A 23129-nucleotide genomic window follows, 5' to 3' on the forward strand; every position below is an offset into this window, starting at 1 on the left:
CTGCTGTTAGTAAGTCTAATCCTCTTCTATTCTGTAGTACTACTGTGGCTAAGGAATCAGCTTGATCTTGTAAGACAATTAGAGTCTCAGCTACTCTCTCTATGTCTTCTGAAAATTCTTGGGTCAAAACTTGATAAGAGGAGACAGAGTGAGCTATTCCTCCTATCCCGGCTTCTATGCTACCCGCAATTCCGAGCTCTATTAGAAGGGGAATTACTTGCAGAGCCCTCTTATATCTAGTTACTGCTTTAAGGCGGGAGGGGGCGGGCGGATCTCAATGGATTGGTTGTTGGGTATAATAGACATATCTGGGGTTAGATAGGCAGTAGTGCACACTCCCGTCCAGTTTGCAGGCAGGCAGAGGTAAGCAGCGGTCCCACACACGTAGAATGTTCCTGCAAGAGGGCACCAGGGGTAAGTGGTGTTTTCAACCTTAAGGGTAGAGTTGCATAGTTCATCTGGGAGGGGACCTGTTGGTTGTTGGCCCTGGGTACTGTTGAAGCAAATAGGAGCAACATTTGTTAGCTGCACATTGGCCGTGACAGGTCCTATTATTTCTTCTGTTAAGTTCCCTGGTTTAGTTATGTTTACAGGAGTAGCCATTAATACGAGTGGTCTGGGGTAAGGGGGCGCGGGGAGGCAAAGTCAGCATTCCCTAGCCAAAGAAGTGTTGGAAATATTGAGGAGGTGGTAGGTTGAATTGAGGAGCTGATAAAGCCAGGGGTCTAGATCATATCGCTTCTGCAGCTGAGTCCTCAGCTTAGGTAATCTGGGTGCTTTATGTTCAAGCAGCTGCCTGATAGTCTTTTTAATATCTGCCTTCTGGGCTTGGTCCTGGACACCCCCCTCCCCCAATCACAGTAGCCAACATGGGTGCAGCAAGTCCAGCAAGTTACTGAGTCTGACTTTCCTTGACAGATACATCCTGCCCATTTTTGTCTGAACTTAATTCTTCCCATCCAATACAATTCCCCACCCCACCCCCCACATGCATTCAGTAGCAGATTCGTAACATGCTGCAGGCTGACAAGTATAGCTAACAAACATCTGACTTGATTGGATTCTCCTTAGACTACCCGGTCTAGCATATTTGGGTAGTGACTCTCTAAGCAAGGACATGTAGTAGTGGCCTCTAAGGGAGGCAAGTATGTGCTAGCTAATATTATTAGTGGGAGCATGTTATTTCTTCTATTCCTGTTCAGTGGGGGTCCACAGCAGTGAACCACTAGGACAAAGAGTAGTATTATGACTATTCCTGCAAAGCAGATGTAACCAAGGATTGCATGACAAGGTGTAGTCCAACAATTCATGATGAGGCCTTCGTTTCCTTGCTGAGGTGCAGCTGGAGGGAATTCTCAAGATCTGGGGTCACATTCCACTAGGACTGATCACTGCTTGGCTGATGAGCTGCCTTTACACTCTAGTGGTGGATCCAGGTGCTCAATCCTGCAACTTTGAGGGCTGTGGATGTGATTAATATGACTGGATAGGGTCCCTTCCAGGTAGGTTTGAGGGGTTCCTTTTTCCAATCCTTTACCCAAATCTGGTCTCCAGATTTATAAGATGTATGACTGTCCCTAGAGAGATGGGTAACCAATCAGTAACCCATCTGTGGACCTCAAAGACAGTTTTTCCAAGTTCTTGTAATTGCTTCTGGATTTCTAAGTTCCTTATTTCCCCCAAATCTCCCTTTGGCCAAATTAAGGGAGGGTGTCTACCATATAGAATTTCAAAGGGAGAGAAACCAACCCTGCCCTTGGGGCACAGTGTACCTACAGGAGTACAAGAGGCAAGATATCTGTCCAGGGTAAGGTTGTCTCTTAGCATAGCTTAGCCATAGCCTGCTTGAGAGTCCAGTTCATGTGCTCTACTTTCCCTGAATTCTGAGGCCTGTAAGCTGTATGTAGGTTTCATTTAATTCCTAAAGCCTTAGCTACCTGTTGTACTATTTCGGCTATAAAGGCTGGGCCATTATCAGACACTATGGTCAGAGGCATTCCATACCATGGAATTATATCCTTCAGCAATGCCTTTGTGACTTCTCTTGCTTTTTTAGTGCTAGTGGGATATGCCTCTACCCAGCCTGAAAAGGTGCAAACGAAGACTAGTAGGTATTTATTTCCTGTGCTAGGCCCTATTTCTGTAAAATCTACTTCTAAGTCCTCAAAGGGAGCTTTCCCACAGCGCTGAACTCCTATCGGTCCTTCAGGACCCTGTTTGGCATTGTTCTGCGCACAGAGGAGGCAACGATGAAAGACTGAGGCACACAAGGTGGGGAAATGGGCAATTAGCTAGTACCTGCCTGACAAAGCTTCTAGGGCAGTCTTCCCTAAATGAGTAAGTTCATGTTGCTGGAGGACTACCTTATGGGCTAACTGTTCTGGGACATGGACCCTATGATCTGGGAGTATCCACCAGCCTTCCTTCGTTCTCTTGCCCCCTTCTTGCTGGGCCCATTCCTCCTCCTGAGGAGTGTATTTTTGAGGTTCAGGTAATTCAGGGGCCAACATAATCCGTGACGGTGCTACTTGTTCAGCAGCCTGCTTGGCTGCAGCATCAGCACGTTGGTTTCCTTCTGACACTGAGTCTTTCCCTTTCTGGTGACCTTTGCAATGGATGATGGCTATTTCCTTGGGCTCCCAGACTGCTTCTAGTAACTTTAAAATCTCATTCTGATTTTTGATTCCTTTTCCTCCGGCTGTCAGAAGCCCCCTTTCTTTATATATGGCCCCATGAATATGCAGGGTAGCAAAGGCATAGCACGAGTCAGTGTATATGTTGGCACGCTTATTCTTACTGAGTTCTAGGGCTTTTACTAGGGCCCAAAGTTCTGCCCTCTGCACTGACCATCCTTCAGGCAGGGCCTGTGCCTCTATTGTCTCAAAGTTTGATAGCACTGCATATCCGGCTCATCTTTTTTCTTCATCTAAGAAGCTACTGACATCCATGAACAATACTAAGTCCAGGCTCTGTAGGGGCTTGTCTGTTAGATTTGGCCAGCTGGAGTAAACCTCCTCTAGGACTTCTAGGTAATCACGCTCAGGGGCTCCCTCAGAAACAGGCAAAAAGGGGTCAGGATTAAGAGTTCTCACTGCTTCTAATCATACCCACGGATTTTCACATATGAGCACTTGATACTGAGTCATTTCAGCATGTGTCAGCCAGTGCTGCCCCCTTGCTTCCATCAGAGTGACAATAGCATAAGGTACGTTTACATTTAAATTTTGTCCTAAGGTAAGCTTATCCACTTCCTTGACTAACAATGTCATGGCTGCAAGGGCCCTGAGACACTGGGGCCACCCGGCAGCAACTGAGTCAATCTACTTGGAGAGATAGGCTACTGGTCTTTGCCAGGGTCCAAACTCCTGGATTAGAACTCCTAGAGCTACCCAGCTGTTCTCGTGAATGAAGAGATTAAAGTCCCATGTCACATCTAGGAGCCCTAGTGCTGGGGCCTCAGTAAGCTTTGCCTTTATGGTGATGAAGGCTTTGTCCTGCTCAGGACCCCAGTCGATGGATGCCTTCTCTTTCCATTTTAAAGCTTCATAGAGAGGTTTAGCCAGGTCTGAAAACCCTGGGATCCAAATTCGACAGAACCCTGCTACTCCCAGGAATTCCCAAATCTGCTGCTGGGTGCAAGGGACTGAGATGGCATATACTGCTTGCTTTCTTTCAGTCCCTAGCCTTCATTTCCCTTGGGTGATTTGGAAGCCTAGATACTTGACTTCTTCCTGACAAATCTGTGCCTTTTTATTAGACACCCAATAACCTGTTTCAGTTAGTATTCTCAGAAGGGCTCGTGTTCCCTCCCAGCACTGAGCTTGTGTGGAGCTAGTGAGTAGGAGGTCATCTACATATTGGAGTAGAACACACCCCAAGTCCTGTCCTGGGAATTTAGACAAATCAGATGCTAGTGCTCCACTGAAAAGTGTAGGGGAGTTCTTGAACTCTTGGGGCAGTCTGGTCCAGGTGAATTGCTCCTTGGCCCCCATGGTTGGGTTTTCCCATTCAAAGGCTAAAAGGGGCTGGCTGGAAGGTGCCAACTGAAGGCGGAAAAAAGCATCTTTCAGATCTAGGCATGTAAACCATTCCGCCTCTGATGGAATGAGTCCCAGAAGAGTATAGGGATTTGGCAGAGCTGAATGCAGGGTTATAACAGCTTCATTAACAGCCCCCAGGACCTGGACCGGGCTTTTTGACAGGCAAGAGAGGCATGTTCCATGGAGACTGGCATCGTTTAAGAAGTCCCCACTGGAGTAGCCTGTCTAAGTGCACCTGGATTCCTGGGCGTGCTTCCCTTGGAATTGGATATTGGCAGATTTTAACAGGCTTTAAGTCGATTAGTACTGTGGTGTGGTCCTTAGCCAGGCCTGGAGGATTCCCTTCCACCCAGACCAGTGGGAATTCTTCCTCTAATTCAGGTTCTAATGGTGAGGCCTTTGACTGGGGGGTATAAAGTCTCCATTCTTTCTCCCTTGGCACTGCTAAGGACAGGATCATTGGGGAGGTCTCATCACCTAGGTGAAGCTGTGCTGAGCCATCTGGAGCAAAAGTGATTTCTGCCCCCATTTTGGCTAAAAGGTTTCTACCCATTAAAGGCACTGGACAGTCTGGCAAGTACAGGAATTCATGAATTACTTGGTGGCTGCCAAGTTTGCATTGATGAGGGCAGCAGAATGGTCTATGGGTCTGGTCTCCAGTAGCTCCAATAATGGTGACCTCTTTTCCTGAGATAGGTGCTACGTTCCGAGTGACTACTGAGTGCTCCACTCCTGAATCAACCATAAAGTCCACAGTCTGGCCCCCTATTTTCATTCTGACCATGGGCTCATGGGAGCCCAGATAAAAAGAGCCCGGTCTGTCCTAGTCAGAATCAGCCATTGCTAACCCAATGAGATTTTCTTCAGGTGGCTCTGGTTGATAGTGATTGGGTGGAAAAGGGGGACCAGTTTTCTTACTTTGCCATTTGGGACATTTATTTTTCCAGCGTCCTGTTTCCTTAAAATAGGCACACTGGTCTTGTCTCTGGCTCGCTCTTCCTTTTCCCCCTGATCTGTATTCTTGCTTCCCTTTCTGATCTGTCTTGGAGCCCAAGCCTCTAAAAGCCACTGCTATTATATTGGCCCTTCTTTGTATTCTCTTTTTTTCCTCCTCCTTGCCACACTGTCTCAGTTGATGAAAACCTTGTTTGCTGTCTCTAGCAGCTCAGTAACATTTTTTCCTGCAAAAACTTTTAGCTTCTGTAGCTTTCTCCTTATGTCAGGATGGGCTTGACCTACAAAAGCTGCATTTACCAGAGTTTGAATTTCCGGGGCCTCAGGATTAAAGGAGGTATAGATCTGGTATATCTCACATAGTCTCTCATAGAAAGCTGCTAGACTTTCACCAGGCTCCTGGAAGACCTCGGAGATTTTAGTCATATTGGTGGGCTTCTTGGCTCCGGCCCTGAACCCCTGGAGGAAGGCCAGCTGATATCTTTCTAGCCTGGCCCTTCCAGATTCTAAGTTTGGGTTCCAATCGGGTTCCTCATCTGGGAAGACCTCCCTGGCCCATCTGTCTGTAACTAATATCCCTGCCGGGGCCTGGATCTGGAGCCATATCCAAGCCTCTGTTACTATTCTCATGCACTCCTCAGTGCTAAAGAACATGAAAAGGAGTCACTTGCAGCCCACCCAGGTGGGCTTCTGGATCTGGAAGATCATTTCTAGGAGGTCTATCATGGCCTGAGGTTTTTCAGAATAAGCTGGGGGGTGATGTTTCCAGTTAAGGATATCACTTGTGGTAAAGGGCTGATAATAATAGACTGGCCCTCCTTCCTGCAAGGTCCCATCTTCACTAAGTACTTTGGCACCCCGAATCTCCCTGAGAGGCATCTGACATGCCGGTTGTCATTTGGGTCTTTGGTCAGCTGAATGCAAGTGCTGCCCAACTGGCTCTGGAGAGCCTGGTTGAGAAGAGACCGAGTGGGGGGCTGTGTTTCTAGACTTTCTGGACCTTCCAGACCAGCGGGGGGAGCACTTGGTGCCACCTGAGGCACATATGGAGTTGGTAAAACTGACAGGTCTTCCTCAGGAGGTCCTTGCAGAACAGGGGGTTGGGTTCCCTTCTGAGGGATCTGTTTCTTTTCTCCTACATGCTTCTTTTCTCCTGCCTCCTTCTTTTCTCCTGCTACTAAAATCTTACTCTGTCCCTTCTTACACATGAAGAACCAGATTCAAGGCGGCAAGGTTTGAGCAATTTCTAACCAGCTGTCTCTGTAGGGAAACTGATCTGGGTGTCTGGGGTCCCCTGTGACTACATTCCAGACCACCCTGACCAGTCCTTTATCTAAAGAGCCTTCCGAGGGCCAGCCGACCCCAGAGGCTGGCCATTCTACTTCACAGAATTTCCTCAGTGTTTTGGGATCCATTTTCATATCATAATCCCAATTGAAACCCTTTTTAAAATTTTTTAGCATGCAATTGAGGACAGTGGCTTTACTTTGTCCCGACCCCATGAGGATCCCCATGACGATCGGTGACTAGAAACAGACAAGGGAAGGGGCTGACCTGTTTTCACAGATACACTCAGATGCCCTCTTGGCCACATCCTTTGGGAGCTTAGATTCATCTTAGCTAAGGTGCACCCGTATAAACCCCAGGCCTGGGCATCTCCACATAGGGGTGAGTCGCTGTTATGCCTTATGACAACTCGCAGAACCACAGCTTAGGGCCCACTCAGACTCTGTAACTGAGTTTGTGGAGCCACACTCATACACTTTCACCAGACATTCACTCAGAGTTTAAACAGTCCACCAAATTTCTGACTAATTTACCTGACGAAGTTGTATGGCTTCCTTGGAGGTGATCAAGCTCTCATAGTGGGCCTAACTATATGGGGTCCCTACCCTACCGTTTCTGTCGACAGGTCCAGAGGTGTCCATCCACTTTTTCCAGATGCCGGATGAGTCCTAGGCCAAGGTTCAGGAGCGCCCAGAGTCCCCCAGTTCAATTTTACTGAAATCAGCAGGGCGCGACTCCTGGAGGCCTATCCCACACCCCCAGGCCCCAAACCCAGGCCACTCACCAGAGGCCAAAAGACCAGTGCGGTTGGGCTTCCCGGTAAAAGGAAGCAGATGTCGCAGAAGACTGAAGAAAAACCAAGCAACGCTTTAGAGAAATGGAGTTACACAGTTTATTACACTGGCAGACTCAGTAGAGTAACTTCCCAAGTCTGAGCAAAGTAACATGCAGGGAGCTTCTCCTTTATATCTTTCTGGTGTCTTTGTCCCTCAAATATGGATTATGCTTCCAATCCTTTCGTGGGCTTTGCTAAAAAAAGGGCCCAGGTGTTGGGGGTCTTGAGACCATATCTAATGGTCTGGCCTGTTGCCAGCTCTAATAACCCCCTCCTCCGGGGCTGTGCACTGTTCATAGTTTATGGCCTCTGTATTTAGGTAACAGGTCTTGCAAGACCAGTTTCTGGGAAAGAGGCAGTGACTTAATTATAGGTTATAAAGAATGTACACTGGGCTTGCTGGCACAGATTCAGATTGCTAGCCCCCCAAATATCAGGGTTACATTGGAATTAGCTCTTTAGACTTCTCAGTCCTAATATTTCTATTTTGTGACTTGGAGGTATTTATAGGCCTAGATTTTGGCTTGCTTATAAGACTACCATAGCAGAAGAGCCTTCTCAGTTTAATGGCCTCCTTATTGAATTAATTTAACCCCATTTTAAGGAGATTTTTGCTTCATTCATTGAGTAAAAGGGAGCCATTAAAGAGATTCTAGTAGGTGAGTGATGATATAAATTGTTCTTCTAAGGTCAAGACTACCTGTTGCATCTTCACAGAAGGGAAAAGAAGGCAAAGATGCTATAGATACTGGTATTTTACAATGAGATAGGGGTATAGAAACAAGATTTGGAATTTGGGGAAATATTAGGTAGCATATTAAGTGTATTGAAAAATAAATGCTTGGTGTCAGAAGTCAGATGGTTATATGGTCAGATGGATGGTCATGTAGAGCATTAATTTAAGGGCAAATAGACCTCATCAGTGGGTAGTCATCAGTGCGGGGAAGAAGTAGTGATGGCTGAAGTAGGGCAGTGACAGTAGAAATTTAGAAATGACAGACACAAGATAAATTCAGGAAGTAACTTGTTTTTCTTCCCCTTCATTCTCCAACCATTCAAATATTATTCGAAAGCCCTAGACTATGTTAATTCTTTCAATGAAATAAGTAATCTCAAGTTAGAAAACTTTGGATGGCAAGGACTTTGGCTTGTGTTTTTCAAGTCTTTTTCCATTCTGATATTTAAAGACTTCCTAAAGTCCATGCAAGAAATATATCAAAGGAATATTTTAGCTCTCCCATTCTGTGGGAGTAATGGGGTGATTTACCCAAGTTTCATAGCTAATGGGTAGCAGAGCTAGAACTAGAATCCATTCTGGTTTCTAACCTTGGACCCTTTCCACCACTCTCTGCCACTGCTGATTTTTCAATTTGGCATTCGGTTGTAAATATTTAAAACAGAACCTCAGAGGAGCCACATTTTAAGTGATCCATCCTTATCCCCAAAGGTACATTAGAGTTAAAATAATGAAATTAATAGTTACTTACCATGAATCAATTTGTTCCCAGGCTAATGTGAATGGCTGTTCTTGAGCATAACTCAAAAGAGGCCTAGAGTTGTGAATACAACTGAATGTTGCTGACAGTTGGAAAGGTAAAGCTGCAGAAGGTGTGAAGCATGCAGTGGGCCACAAGAGGCAGAGGCCAGCTTCTGCCAAGCCTGTCCTCAAAACATGTGTCATGGCTTGCCCCAGGGAGGGGTGGAGATATGAAATCACTTACTGGGCCTTGAAATTAAGAACCTCTGGCGGAAGCCAATTCCAGCATGTCAGGAAGGGCTGAATCATCAAGGGCATTTCCCCAGACCTGAAAAGGATGCTTTAATTGATTGTTTGCTTCCAGACAGTTCAGGGCATCTTAATCTACATGTTATTGCCTCCTCCTGGCCAAACACCTGAACAGCCATAGGCAATTCCCCCATTCTGACAATGGACTCTGTAAATGAAACCTGACCCTCTGATGTGTATATCTCTCCCTCGCCTCAGGACAATTTGTGTTAATAAAAAGCATGGGGTCCTGAGATGAGGAGATCTTAGTTTCTTTAGCTAGGCTCCTCTGACCCCCAAATGCCTTTCAAACTTATGCTTCATCTCTGGACTCTTTATTAAGTTACACACAGCCCTTATCCAGATTGCTGAACCCTTCTAGATGCTGGAACAAGAATCCCAGCAAACTTCAATTTGAAAAACTTCAGGAAATCCAGTTTTGTAACCTGGGTCCTTACATTCCAGGTGTCTTCTGACTTTGGATCAACACCTTTATCAAACATTTTTAATTAATTAAATTATGTGAATGACACAAGCTGGGGATAGAAATCCACTAAAACAAAATTGATATTCTAAAGAAGGAAACTATAAACAAAAGAGCAATACAACCTTAATTTAGGAATAAAACTATGCAATTTATATCCTAATATATAAAAATCCTGGGTCTGTCACATCTGCAATGACCAGGAGGCTCAACCAACGACTGGGTTGCCATGGGGACCCAGCGCTGACTGCTATGGCTGCAGGTATGGTGACCCAGCACTAGCTGCTGAGGGGATTGTGAATCAGGCCAAGAAAGAGGCTTAAAGAGAGAAGCAGGGTCTGATCCATACCTCTGTGGCAGCTGTTGATCAGCACTTGCCTCTCTCTTTAGCTCCAAGCCTGGTCAGCAGCAGTGCCCCCATTTCTCTCCAGGCCTCCACCGGGGCTGCTCATCAACCCCACCTTTCTGATCAGGCCCCATTGATAGGCCCAGAGACACTGACTGGCATAGAAACTGACCAATCAGAACCAAATCTGCATCAACTGTGAGAAGCCAATGGCTGCCTAGGAGGCGGAGATTTTGACGCTGACTGGCGTAGAAACCGACCAATCAGAATCAAATTGGCTGACAGAGGAAGGAGTTGGGTCAAGATAAGGCCTGCAGGGAGGGAAGTTGCCGGGGAGATCAGGCTGGCAGGGAGGGCAGTTAGGGGTGATCAGGAAGACAGAGGCAGTAAGGGGAGATCAGGCCTGCAGGGAAGGGCAGTTGGGGGTGAGATCAGGCTGGCAGGGAAGGGCAGTTGGGGGTGATATCAGGCCAGAAGGGGAGGACAGTTGGGGGTGATCAGGCTGGCAGGGGAGCAGTTAGGTGTTAATCAGGCAAGCAGGGGAGTGGTTAGAGGGTGATCAGGCTGGCAGGCAGAAGCGGTTAAAGGCATTCAGGAAGGCAGGCAGGTGAGTGATTAGGAGCCAGCAGTCCCAGATTGTGAGAGGAATGTCTGACTGCTGGTTTAGGCCCGATCCCACCGGCAGTCAGACATCCCCCGAGGGGTGTGTCACAGATTGGAGAGTGTGCAGGCTGGGCTGAGGGACAACCCCTCCCCACCACAGTGCATGAATTTTTAGCACCGGGCCTCTAGTAGGTTATAAAAATCCCTAAAAAGTCAGGTATATTCAAATTATTCCATTAGGAAATGAGAAAAATCAAACAGTCATACTAATATACAAGCATACCTCATTTTTGTTTGTTTGTTAAAGTATATTTTTATTGATTTCAGAGAAGATGGTAGAAAGAGAGAGAGAAAGAAACATCAATTATAAGAGATAATCATTGATTGGCTGCCTCCTGCATGACCACACTGGGGACTGAACCTGCAACTCTGTCATGTGCCCTGACTTAGAATCAAACCATGACCTACTGGTTCATAGGCCGATGCTCAACCACTGAGCAATGCCAGTTGGGCAAGCATACCTCATTTTAGTGCACTTCACAGATGTTGCATTTTTCACAAATTGAAGGTAAGACCCTCCATCAACATAAAAATTAGGACTTATTTTATTATGAAACTTGTGGTGGTCTGGAACAGAACCTGCAATATCTCCAAGGTCTGCTTGTAATGAATCTAAACTGAAGTGCTATATTCTTTGTGAGCCACTTCTACTTTCCAACTATGTCAAGAACAAGTGTTCACTAAAAGCATTGCTTTTTGAAGCTTTGTTAATGTGGACATGAATACAACATATATTCACCATTTCCATGGTAACAGTTTTCTTACTAAATGGAAATAGGATAATGAACATTTAAGACTTTCTATTTCCAAAATATTTATCTTATGTAAATATTTTATACATGATACATGCAGTACTTTCTACTTTCATTTTCTTACCTTAATTAAAACAAATTTTGTTAAACTTGGTGGCTATGTATGAGAAAAATGAGGTAGTATATATGTTTCTGTTCTTTATAAGATATATTCCTTTCATATTTGAATTTTTGACATAAAAACATTTTTATATAAAAACACTAGGGCCCAGTGTATGAAATTTGTTCACTGGGGGAGGGGGGGTGTCCCTCAGCCCAGCCTTCACCCTCTCTGATCTGGGACCCCTCAGAGGATGTCTGACTGCCAATTGGACATCCCTCTCACAATTCAGGACTGCTGGCTTCCGACCGATCGCCTGCCTGCCTGCCTGCCTGATTGCCCCTAACTACTTCTGCCTGCCAGCCTGATCACCCGCTAAACACTCTCTTGCTGGCATGATTGCCCCCAATTGCCGTCCCCTACCAGCCTGATCACCCCAACTGCCCTCCCTTGCTGGCCCGGTCAACCCCAACTGACTCCCCTGCCAGTCCAGTCCCCCCAAACTGCCCTACATTTCATGCCTGTTCCTCCCCAACTGCCTTCCCCTGCTGGCCCAATTTCCCCTAACTGTCCTCTCCTGCCATCCATCTTGTGGTGGCCAACTTGTGACCACATGGGGGCGGCCATCTTTGACCACATGGGGGTGGCCACCTTGTGAGAGGGCTTGATGGTCAATTTGCATATTACCTCTTTATTATATAGGATTTTTCTGAATTTTTTCTTTTCCCAGACTGTCGAGAATTCAGAACTTTTTAAAATATGATTCAGTTAATATATGTCCTAAATGTGTTTAGTAAATACTGTAAGAAATATTTTGTATTTCATATGTCTAGGGATTGATCCCTCAACCCAGAAATTTGCCCTGACCTGCTGGAGGCTAAGTCTAGCAGGTCATAATAAATGTGCAAAGTCCTCAAATGGTTGATGGGCTTTGATATTCAACAGGGCTGGATATCAGCATTATATTACCTTGCTGCTGACATAATGGCTGAGGGCAATTCCCCTAACCTGATAATCCTTTATTGTTTACCAAACCTTACCTTTGATATGTGTGTTTGCTTTGCTAAAGGGCAAAATGTGTGAATAAAAAGCTGTGGGTCTGAAAATTCAGTGAGCCATTCCACTAGAGAGCTGGTTTCCATCTGGCTCCCCCAAAATGCCTTCCAAATTTATATTTCTTGACTAGCCTATCAATTTATGCGCAGCTCTTTTCCAGATTCCTGAACCATTGCTGCAAAAAGACTGTGGTATTTATAGCACCTCAACTAGGGACATCTGGAGAAGAAGATTATTTGCCTGAGTGAAGGAAGAGGTCCACCGGTAAAGGTGGGGATCACTGGAAAATTCAGTGGGAAGATTCACTGCGCATAAAGCTTGCACCAAGCTTTGGAATTCACAATCCAAAGTGGGCAAGGACATTTTTTTCAAGCCAGGCCATAATGGGGAAGAATTTGGTTAAAAGGCAAAATTATAAAGAAATTAAAATGTCAAAAATGAAAGGACGAGGACCACGCCCTCCATCTTGCCCCAGGGTAAGGGCTATGCCCTCCATCTTACCCTGGAGCCTCCATTTTTGGGCAGCCATGTGCTCGGCAAGGCTTCTTCCCAGAAGCCCAAGCCTCTGATAGCCACACCCAGGACTTCTTTAAACTAACCAATGACAATCAAGGGAAGTGCGCGCCATAGATACGACCACATCCTGTGTAACAAGACACCAACTTGTGCCTGGCCAATCAGCAGGGCCCACAGTCCTTTCTCCTCCCCTTACTCCAATCCCCTATAAAACCCCTCTTCCCACAGGGCTAGCTCTCTCTCTGCCACTTGCTGCTGCATCAGTAAGGAGGGTAGGGGAGCCAAGCCCAGGCTTGAATAAAGACTCTTATGCTTTTGCATCAGACACGGCTGGCTCCCTGGTGTGGTTTCTTGGGGATCCTGAAATCTGGGCATAACATTTGGGGGCTCGTCCGGAATCCCAAGACCCTCGAGGGACCCCCGATCCGGAGAGTCTGACTGACCTCGGTAGGTGTCTGTGTGTTGTGTATTCTGTTCTGTGTGTTATATGTTCTGTCCTGTGTTGTGTGTTCTGTCCTGTGTGAGCTCACTTCTGAAATTCTGTAGTGCCCGAAATGGTCTAGGTTGACGCACTGGGGGACCACAGGCAGGAGGAGTCGGGAGATGCTCCAATCCTCCATCTGGAGGGGCGCAGAAACCCCTCAATCTGAGACAAGGCGGGTTGCTCCCGCCAGTTGGCTCATGGCCATCGTCTAATCTGTAGTTTTGCTTCCACGGAGTCGGAAGGTTGTTTTGGTTTTGCTTCCATAGAGTTGGAAGACTGTATTTGTCTGTGTTTGTGTTTTTTTGTGTGTTTTCTGTGGACTTACTGGACGGACGTTATGGGACAGACTCAAACTACTCCTTTAAGCATTATGGTCATTTTAAAGTCAAGGGCTGGGCCAAACTTGCTTGCCAGCCTCAGGTGTGGTTCTCCAGGGCCGCTGCAGTGAGCCTTGAAGTCTAGGGCGCAGGCCCGGCTGGAGCCGCTGCAAGTGCAGATCTTGGTGGTAGTAGCAGATAATTTAAAGTCCTTCTTGTAATTGAAAAGTTTTACAAAATTTAAAAATGCGTCTGGGATTTCTGTGCACGTGTAAGGAGGAAAGCTGGCTTAAAACTAATGCTCGCATAGTCCAATTTTGGATAGAGTTTTGAGCTGGAGTCTCTTTGCAAATGTACAGGATGGAGCCCAAGACTGATTATTTACCCAAAGGAAAAAAAGATGCTAGCTAGATTCTAGCAGAAAGATTGGCATTTCCATAATAAAGAACAGTTTTTAAATGCTAATGAAGGCTGTTAAGGCTGGCTTCCCAAGGCAATTTCTAATGAAGGAAGGGGCTAGTCGCTTCCCACCTGTAGCAAAATCTTAAAAGAAAGAATGTGGTCAATTTACATCTGAAAAGACCAGGTAGGCCAGAACCTGTTTTGAAAGGCTCAAATGTGGTTTTCCAGAGTCACTTGAAAGTAAAAAGTAAAGTTTACTCTAATTTGCCTCATGAGAAATTGAGAGGACAGAATTAAATCTGTTGGTTAAATATGACTTGCATTTTTAAAGTTTCCAGCTAAAAGTTTAAGGTTCAGATTGAATTGGGAAAAATTGTGTAATTGTAATAACTAAATGCCTTTGCTTATTGGTCTGATTGAGAAGGAAGAATTGATTTTGTGACCTCAACTGAAGATTTTTAATGCAAGGACCAGTTTAAATTTAATTGATATTCTTTAAAATAATTATAAAAAGGTATACACAGCTAATGAGATTTCAGTTTGTCTGCAATATAATGTTGGCCATCTATCTTTTAGGGATCTTGGTTTGCAAAAAATAGTGTAGACAGCCACCATTTTGGGCTGCATGACTTGGCAGCCGCCATGTCAGCCACATGGTTTGCCACTCCCCTGGGGGCCGCCATCTTGAAACAGCAAAGGCCCCTCCCTCTGATTTAGTCAATCAGTATCTGCTCACTGAGGCAGGCTGGGATTTCAGGGGTGGAGTTTTAAGGCGGAGCTTTACTGCTAATCTTTTAAATCTAGAAAACCCTGTTTTCCTTAAACTAAGGACAATTAAAGGTTATGTCAAGGTCTTTAAAAGGGACTGATAGCAGTAATCCAATTTCTAAAGTAAAGTATGATGACAATTATTTCAGGTAGAAACTGTGGTTTAGATAACATGCCTAAGTTTAACCTAGGTTACCCAAGGACTCTCGATAATGTGTTTACCCAAAACTGTAATTTAGATTGCATGCTATCTCTGCTTCTGTAAATTGCTTTTTTTGAAAACTAGGTTCCTCATTCCGAACCTTGGGGTGTGGTCAATACCTTTGTGATTTTTTGACTGCCTCTGTTCAGGGATTTGTTGTGATTCAAAGTTTTTAATGGCAAATGTTATCTGTCTTTATTGCTTAAATATATTTATCTTTGTTGTTTAAAATTGTTTATCTAGTAAAATTTCTATTTGTGTCTCTTAAAAATATGAATGTATTGCTAATTTGAGGCTATTTGTTCATGTAAATGTGGAAATCTGTGGAAGAAAAAAAAAAAACACACGCTTCATTTCTTTAAGGCTGAGTGCTCTGACCAATAGCAAAATGCCCTGAGCAGCTGCTGGGTTCTTTCCCCAAGGGTGCTTGCTCTCTGTCAGAGGTGGAATTGGCCTGCCTAACTAGTAAACATTTCTGTCTGTTTGTTTGCTGGAAACTTTGATTTGCTATGTGATATTCTGTGCTGGGTTGGGATTTTGGAATTCTGGGGTAGATTTAAAAGGTATTTGTGGTTTTTCTTGTCTGACTGGGACATTTAAGGGTGGGGCTCACAGTTCCTCAGGGCAGAGATTTCATGGGCCTTTCCCCTGCCTGTGCTGAATTAAATAATACAGGCCAGTGTCATTTGGCTTGCTGGTTAAAGGAAGGCAACTGGCCCTAGAATCTGTAAAAATGGCTGGGAATAAAGCTGGTTAAATGTATTGAAAGGGTTCTATACCTGTTTCTGCTAGCAAAGGAGGGGCTGATATCCCCTTCTAGCACACTCCCTTGAAAGAAGCCTGGTTGCTGCTCTGCCACAAAGGGAACTGGTAGAAAGGCAAGAAAGTAGAGCACTGTAACTAATAAACAGGGTTAACAAAAGGCCACTCTCCCCAGACCTAGAAGCCATCAGGACTTTGAAGTTCTCCAAGAGAGGAGGAATCTGACTCGGAGACTGGCGGAAACCTCATTGGGTTAGGAGAACTGGAGGCTATGATAGGGTCCAACAACAGACCAGCCTTTGTTTCACAAGTAACACAGGTAGTAACCAGGGCTATTGGGGCAAATTGGAAATTACATTGTGCTTATAGGCCCCAGAGTTCAGGACAGGTAGAAAGGAACCATGAAGACTGGCGGGGACTGGATGGCTCTCCTACCATATGCCCTTTACCGGGTAAGGAACTCCCCTTACACCTTGGGCTTTACTCCCTATGAAATCATGTTTGGCAGGCCACCCCCTATTATTCCTAACCTTAAAGCTGACTTTCTTGCTGAATTTGAAAATCAAGAACTATCTCTTTCCTTGAGAGGGCTCCAGAGGGTGCACGAGGACATTTGGCCGCACCTCCGCGCCATCTACGAGACCGGCCCAACCCCAACTCCTCATCAGCACAGACCAGGAGATTGGGTCTACGTCAGAAGGCTCCACTGGGAGACCCTTGAGCCACGTTGGAAGGGTCCCTACACTGTGGTGCTGAGGACCCCCACCGCTTTCAAGGTAGATGGCGTCAGGACCTGGGTCCATCACACTCACGTCCGGTCAGCAGACCCATCCGTGATCCGGGAAGACTTTGTCACCAAATGGAGCGTCGATCAACGCAACCCACCCAAGCTCAAGCTATGGCGTGCTCGACCTGCCTGATTCTGGTAACCTTGCTCGTGATCACTCCATTAAACCCAAGGTTTAATGCCAACAGTTACTGTTTTGTTATAACTCTGAAGAATCCATGAAAAGGTATTGGCAAGGAAAGTCAGATATCTTAGAGCAGATCAGTATGTTTTTCTCCTTATATAATTCCTCTGAAATATTGGCAATGCTAAATGAGTCATGGCAATACATTTCTTTGCATGTATTCAATAAGACTGGTTCCTAATAGTGGTTTTATTAACGGAAAACTTTGACTGGAGTATCATGTTTTAAAGAGCCCTGTCTGAGCTCTAAAGACTTGAATGCCACGAAGAAAGCCTGGTATCCTGCTTGGGAGCCCTAAAGATGGCTGGTGCTGGAGCGTCAGGCCCATGCCCTACCATCACTGGTGGTTGGTAAGAGTAGAAGGAGAGCAATAAGGATGCCTCTATATCCCTGCGGAACCCCCATTCACTCTGGGCCACAACGAGTAGGAGGGCTACTGAGATGGGCCTTAAAGCCTGGAGTGTGGGCTCAGGTGGAGTTGCTATAGGTGAGGGATTCACCTAACTCAGCAGATACTGCAGGCAGGCCTGATGGCAGCTGGATGGCTTGGTTTCCTGGCCCTACAGGGCACATTAAGATTCAACCAGCAAAGGTGGTCTGTTACCATTCTTGTTGTGTTTATGCAAACAACAGGCCAAATTAAATACAGTAAATAAATTAATCTTAATTTGGTTTTTTGATAGCCATGGAGAAATTTTAAGAAGAAAAATCCTATTTCAATAGAAGTTGTTAAAGCTAAAATGGTTTCTTTCCCTTCCACCGGACCATCTGTTAAGCATATAGGGATAGTTCAGTTGATAGTTCTGTGTTGGGAGCCATTAGAGATACTGGCCTAGACAAAGCCATCTTAAGAACAATACGTTTCTGGTAGGAACTCCTAGTTACCAGAAACCACGTATGTCCTGAGGTTTGGTCAGCAGCTAAAGATAATTATCTTATACCCTGAAGCAACTACCGCCACAACCAGAGCCTGCTACAACCCTGCTGATAAGCTAATAGGCTTCTCCACCCACCCCCCTATCCTCTCATTCCCTTACAGGAATCGTCACGGTACCCATGTTGCATGCCCCGCGGGTCGGGGAAGTTCTGTGTGCCCAGTACGGGCCTCTAGCAACAGTGGAATAGAAATGCAGTCTGTCTCATGATTGAGCAGGAACTTCCAAGACAAATGGGGAATGAAAGGGCGAGGACTACACCCTACATCTTGCCCCAGGGTAAGGGCTACGCCCTCCATCTTACCCTGGAGCCTCCATTTTTGGGCAGCCATGTGCTCGGCAAGGCTTCTTCCCAGAAGCCCAAGCCTCTGATAGCCACACCCAGGACTTCTTTAAACTAACCAATGACAATCAAGGGAAGTGCGCGCCATAGATACGACCACATCCTGTGTAACAAGACACCAACTTGCGCCTGGCCAATCAGCAGGGCCCACAGTCCTTTCTCCTCCCCTTACTCCAATCCCCTATAAAACCCCTCTTCCCACAGGGCTAGCTCTCTCTCTGCCACTTGCTGCTGCGTCAGTAAGGAGGGTAGGGGAGCCAAGCCCAGGCTTGAATAAAGACTCTTATGCTTTTGCATCAGACACGGCTGGCTCCCTGGTGTGGTAATGTGCTAGGGGCAGGGGCTTAACAAAAAAGAATTATTAAGTAGGCTGAGGGGCATGGACCATGGGAGAAACAAATTGCTAATTATCTTGCTAGAAAAGCAATGTGTTATGATTGAACCCAGCCAGGTGTGACCCTGCTCGTAAATTTTATGTAAACTTTTTACCCTGCCAGTACCAGGAACAGCTAATGAACCGCTTTGCAGTTTGTTTTTTTCTTTTTTTAAAAAAAATACTTTGTAGTGTTGCAAATAAAAGGTCTTGCTGTACTCTTGGTCTGCACTGCAAGCTGTGGGCTCTTACGGGAAAGACATGGCTGGCAGTCAGCTGGCTAGCTTAATAAAGGCTCTTAAAATTTAAATTCTGATTCGGTGGTCTATCTCGCTGAGCTAACCCATAACAGTTTCTTGGGGATCCTGAAATCTGGGCATAACAAAAAGGTACTCTCTTAAATCAGGCTCAGGGAAAACAAGTGCCTTTGCCATATTTAACTATGTGGGGTCTTGTTCAAATTGCAAGATGCCTAATTTATGTTGGGGATCAAAAGTCTGTAATTACTAAAAAGCTGCCAGATCTTCTGCCTATATTGTGGAAAGGCTCCTCAGTGAGAGAAATAAAAGCTGTTAATTCTCTCACAGGGGAACTCTCTGATGCTTTGTTTAAAAATTTCTGTATGAGGCCTTGGTACAGGCAGATTTTAGCTAAAATAATTTTAAAGGGTAGTCAATGCTATGGAGAGAAATTTCCAGGAAAAGAACTGTGATATATTGTCTTGTCTATATGTTTGTTGATCTGTCCTTTTTGTTTGGTTTAATGTGTTTATTGTTAGTCTATTAAGCATGCCTTTAATTTAATAAGAAAGGAAACCTAGATGGCCAGACTATTTACTGAATTTCCCCAAAGCAAACAGGATGTGGGGGCGGGAGACACGTGGACAAGGATGTTTTAGGAGACAAAGGGAAGTAGAGATAAAATTTAGCACAATTTAAGGGATGGGTCTGGGATTTCTGTACCCCTAAAAAGAAAAAGTCTAGTTTAAGAGAATGGTGCACCCTGTCTGATCTTGGATGGCTTATTAAACTGACCTCAATCTCTTTACAGATGTTATAAAATAAACTCAAGACTGTTTTTTCTCAAAATTATGGTGAAAATGACCCAAAGAAAAAATAGAGGCTAGGTTTGGACAATAAGATTGGTATTTCTATAATAGGGGACAGCTTTTGAATAATAATAGACTGCATTCCAAAGTTAACCTTAAGGCCATTGAAAGTCAGTAAGTTATCTCTGTTACAGAATTTGCCAAAGAAAATGCCTTGGATAATAATAATTGGCTTTAGGATCTCAGAATCGTTGAAACATGGATAAATACTCTAACTAAAATGAAAGATTTGTAGTAAAGCTTTTCAGTTATAATTATAGGTATATTGATAGTTGGGGTTCGCTCCTTGTTGAAGGAGGGGGCTGGTCGCGTTTCCCACAGCAGCAACCCTTAAATGTTATCTCTAAAGAAAAAAAAAAAAGTGGTAGTTTTATAATCAAGCAGCTGGGCCAAAACTGTTTCACCAACCAGGAACATAGTTTTCCAAAGTCTTTGGCAACTTAAAACTTTGGGATTTACTGAATTAAGTAATAAAAAGTTATTAAATATCTAAGTATTTTAAAATGACAAAATACTGAAAGATTAATCTGAATTTGCCTCGTATGAAAAATATAGAAGACAGAATTAAATCTATTAATTAAATATGTCTTGTATTTTATTTAAAATATATTCTTAAAAATGCGAAGTTATTACTAATCTAAGAAATGTTAAGTATTTAGCTTGCTAGCTAGAATTTAAGGCTTCTAAGAGTTTAAAGTTCAAATTGAGTTGGGAGAAATTATATAGTTGTGGTAACAAATACATAAAGCATAGAAACTTATTTTTGAGAAAATAATTCTTGTATTTTCTCTAGAGAATTTAGTAGTTCAAAATACATTTTAGTCTTTATGTGTACTATGTATGGTAAAATTTCAACCTAAAATATAATATTTTATATGGTCTAATTTAAAAAGAAGGATTAATTCTATAGTCTGAACCAAATTTTTAATATAAAAACTAGTTTAAATGTAATTGATATCTTTTAGTATAATTACAAAAAGTATATAATATAATATTTGGGATATATATATATATATATATATAAATTTTATAATCTTTCCAAGTTAAATTTCAAGACTCTAATCAAGAGATAGCTTTTGGGACATTCCAGTGGCCCTGGAGTGACTCAAGGATTTATTGTCTCTTCTTAAAATAAATATTTTAAAACTGATTTAGGCCAATTAAATATACTTGAAACCACATGGAAAGCTTTATCAAATAAAATTAATAATTATATTTTATTTATATACATATATTTTTAAATGTTATAAAAGTTTTACCCTCTAGGGGAAGGCAAGACAAAGTTGATACATATTTCTTAAGATTCAGCAACAGAATTTTAAGACAAAAAACCCTAGCAGTGTGCTTTTTATATAGGCTGGGGGGATGGGACAGCATCTGTACTTCATAGATCAAACATATAAGTTTGCTTAGTTTACTTTTTCAATAAAGATGCCTATTTTAATTACTTAATAAATTATCTTTTTAAAATATAATCAAGATCTCATGTAATTTCAGTTATATGAGAAGCCAATGTTTTTATAAGCAGCTTTAACAAAGGCCAATGTAAAAATTTGTATATGTATGCAAATGAGGGCTAGCCAAAAAGAATGCTGTTTAAAAGTAAATTTTAAGCTTAATAAAAAGGAGAAATTTTAAAATCTCTTTTGCTACTATTTACAGGGTAAACTGAAGGTTATTATTCAAGCATTAAATCAGATCATTAATAAGACACCATAAGTAAAAAGAGAGTCACTTAAAATATAGGCATAGCAGTATTAGCCAGCATCTGAAAAGCAATCAAGTGTGTTGCTTAGTTTATAAGAAAGAAAAAAGGTTGTGTTGTTTTGTGTGTTTTTTTAAGAAGAAACTAAATGTGGCCTAGAAATTACACTGGGAGGAAATAAAGGGAGATTTCCTTCAAATATCTGGAAAACTGTAATTAAAAGTCAATGTATTAGGCCTCCAAAACAAAAGTGAATAATTTTCATTTTGCTTCCCTAAACAAAGTTTATGTGGTTGTACTCAAAGACTGATAGCAGAAATTCAACTAATATTATTTATTTCCATACCCAAGGACAAATAAAGTTAGAAAATAAGCCTTCTTTCAGACTAATTTGAATTGGCAAATTGAAATAAGTAAATATTCAGGAGAACTTAATTGTACTGAGCAGTAACCTATCCCTAAAGCATTAACTATTTTTTTACTGATGTTTTATCTCATAGTAAAGCTGCTTATCATGCAATGAATTCAGACCAGTCATACTTCTGTGCAAAGAATTGAATTAAAAGTTATCAAGGCTACATTCCTAGGTTTTCAAAAGCCAAAACATTATACAACAATAAAAAAATGTCCTCCTTGTAATTTAAAACAAAAAAAGGGGGGGGGAGGGATAGTGGAATAATCTCCTGTAAGTAAATTACATCAAGCCTTAATTACTTTAAATTTTTCCACTTTGAAATTGTTTCACTTGTAATACTGATGGCAAGACACACATGGTGTCAGAATAAGCCAAAGGAAAATAGTTTGGCAAAATAAAAAGATGCCGAGAGTCTAGTGCAGCCGTGGGCAAACTACGGCCCGGGGGCTGGATCCGGCCCATTTGAAATGAATAAAACTAAAAAAAAAAGACTGTAGCCTTTTATGTAATGATGTTTACTTTGAATTTATATTAGTTCACACAAACACTCCATCCATGCTTTTGTTCCGGCCCTCCGGTCCATTTTAAGAACCCATTGTGGCCCTCGAGTCAAAAAGTTTGCCCACCCCTGGTCTAATGTATAGAAAGGTCCCTTTATTAACCTTTGGTCAAGGATATTCTTATATATTTCCAGAAAACTCCTCTGAGCCCATGTGGATTCCTGCAACAATGGATCTGAGAGAGGAACTGACCAGACTACTCCAGCCACAGATAGCAGTGGCCCAAATCAATACTCTGAGGAGACAGAGGAGAAACAGTCCAGAGGTGGAGGATGGTAAAGATACCTTGCCATGCTAGCAGTCATCAACTGTGTGTCAGAGCAGGTTGCCTGGGACCAAGCCAAAGAAGGTCAGACCTGCATTGCCATTGATCACCATTTGTCCACTATCCAGAACTAGAGTATCATTGCTGTCATGTCACAGGGGACAGTTATTGAGATGGGAATCCATAAAAAACTGGTGGACAGTAATTGAGAAGGGAACCCATAAAAAACTGTTGGACAGTGATTGGGAAGGGGACTCAAAGGACTGTTGGCCCAGAAAGGAGTTTACTGCAGACTGATTCCTTTGATGCCTGGCAGCAATTTTAAAGTATAGGAAAAAACTCAAACCTTTTCATAGAATTTTAAATCTTAAAAGGACCCGAGCTCAGCAAATGGCATACATTCTTGTTAAATTTATTATAAATCCAAAAGGGGGATATGCTGGTGGCTAAGTCCAGCAGGTCATAATAAATGTGCAAAGTCCTCAAAAGGCAGATGGGCTTTGATATTCAGCAGGGCTGAATATCAGCATTATATTACCCTGCTGCTAGCCTAATGACTGAGGGCAATTCCCCTAACCTGATAATCCTTTATTGTTTCCCAAACCTTACCTTTGATATGTATGTCTGCTTTGCTAAAGGGCAAAATGTGTGAATAAAAAGCTGTGGGTCCAGACATCCAGAGAGCCACTCCACTAGAGAGCTGGTTTCCATCTGGCTCCCC

This window comes from Myotis nattereri (assembly GCF_964212035.1).
Source record: "Myotis nattereri genome assembly, chromosome: 2".
In the NCBI taxonomy this organism is placed as follows: Eukaryota; Metazoa; Chordata; class Mammalia; order Chiroptera; family Vespertilionidae; genus Myotis; species Myotis nattereri.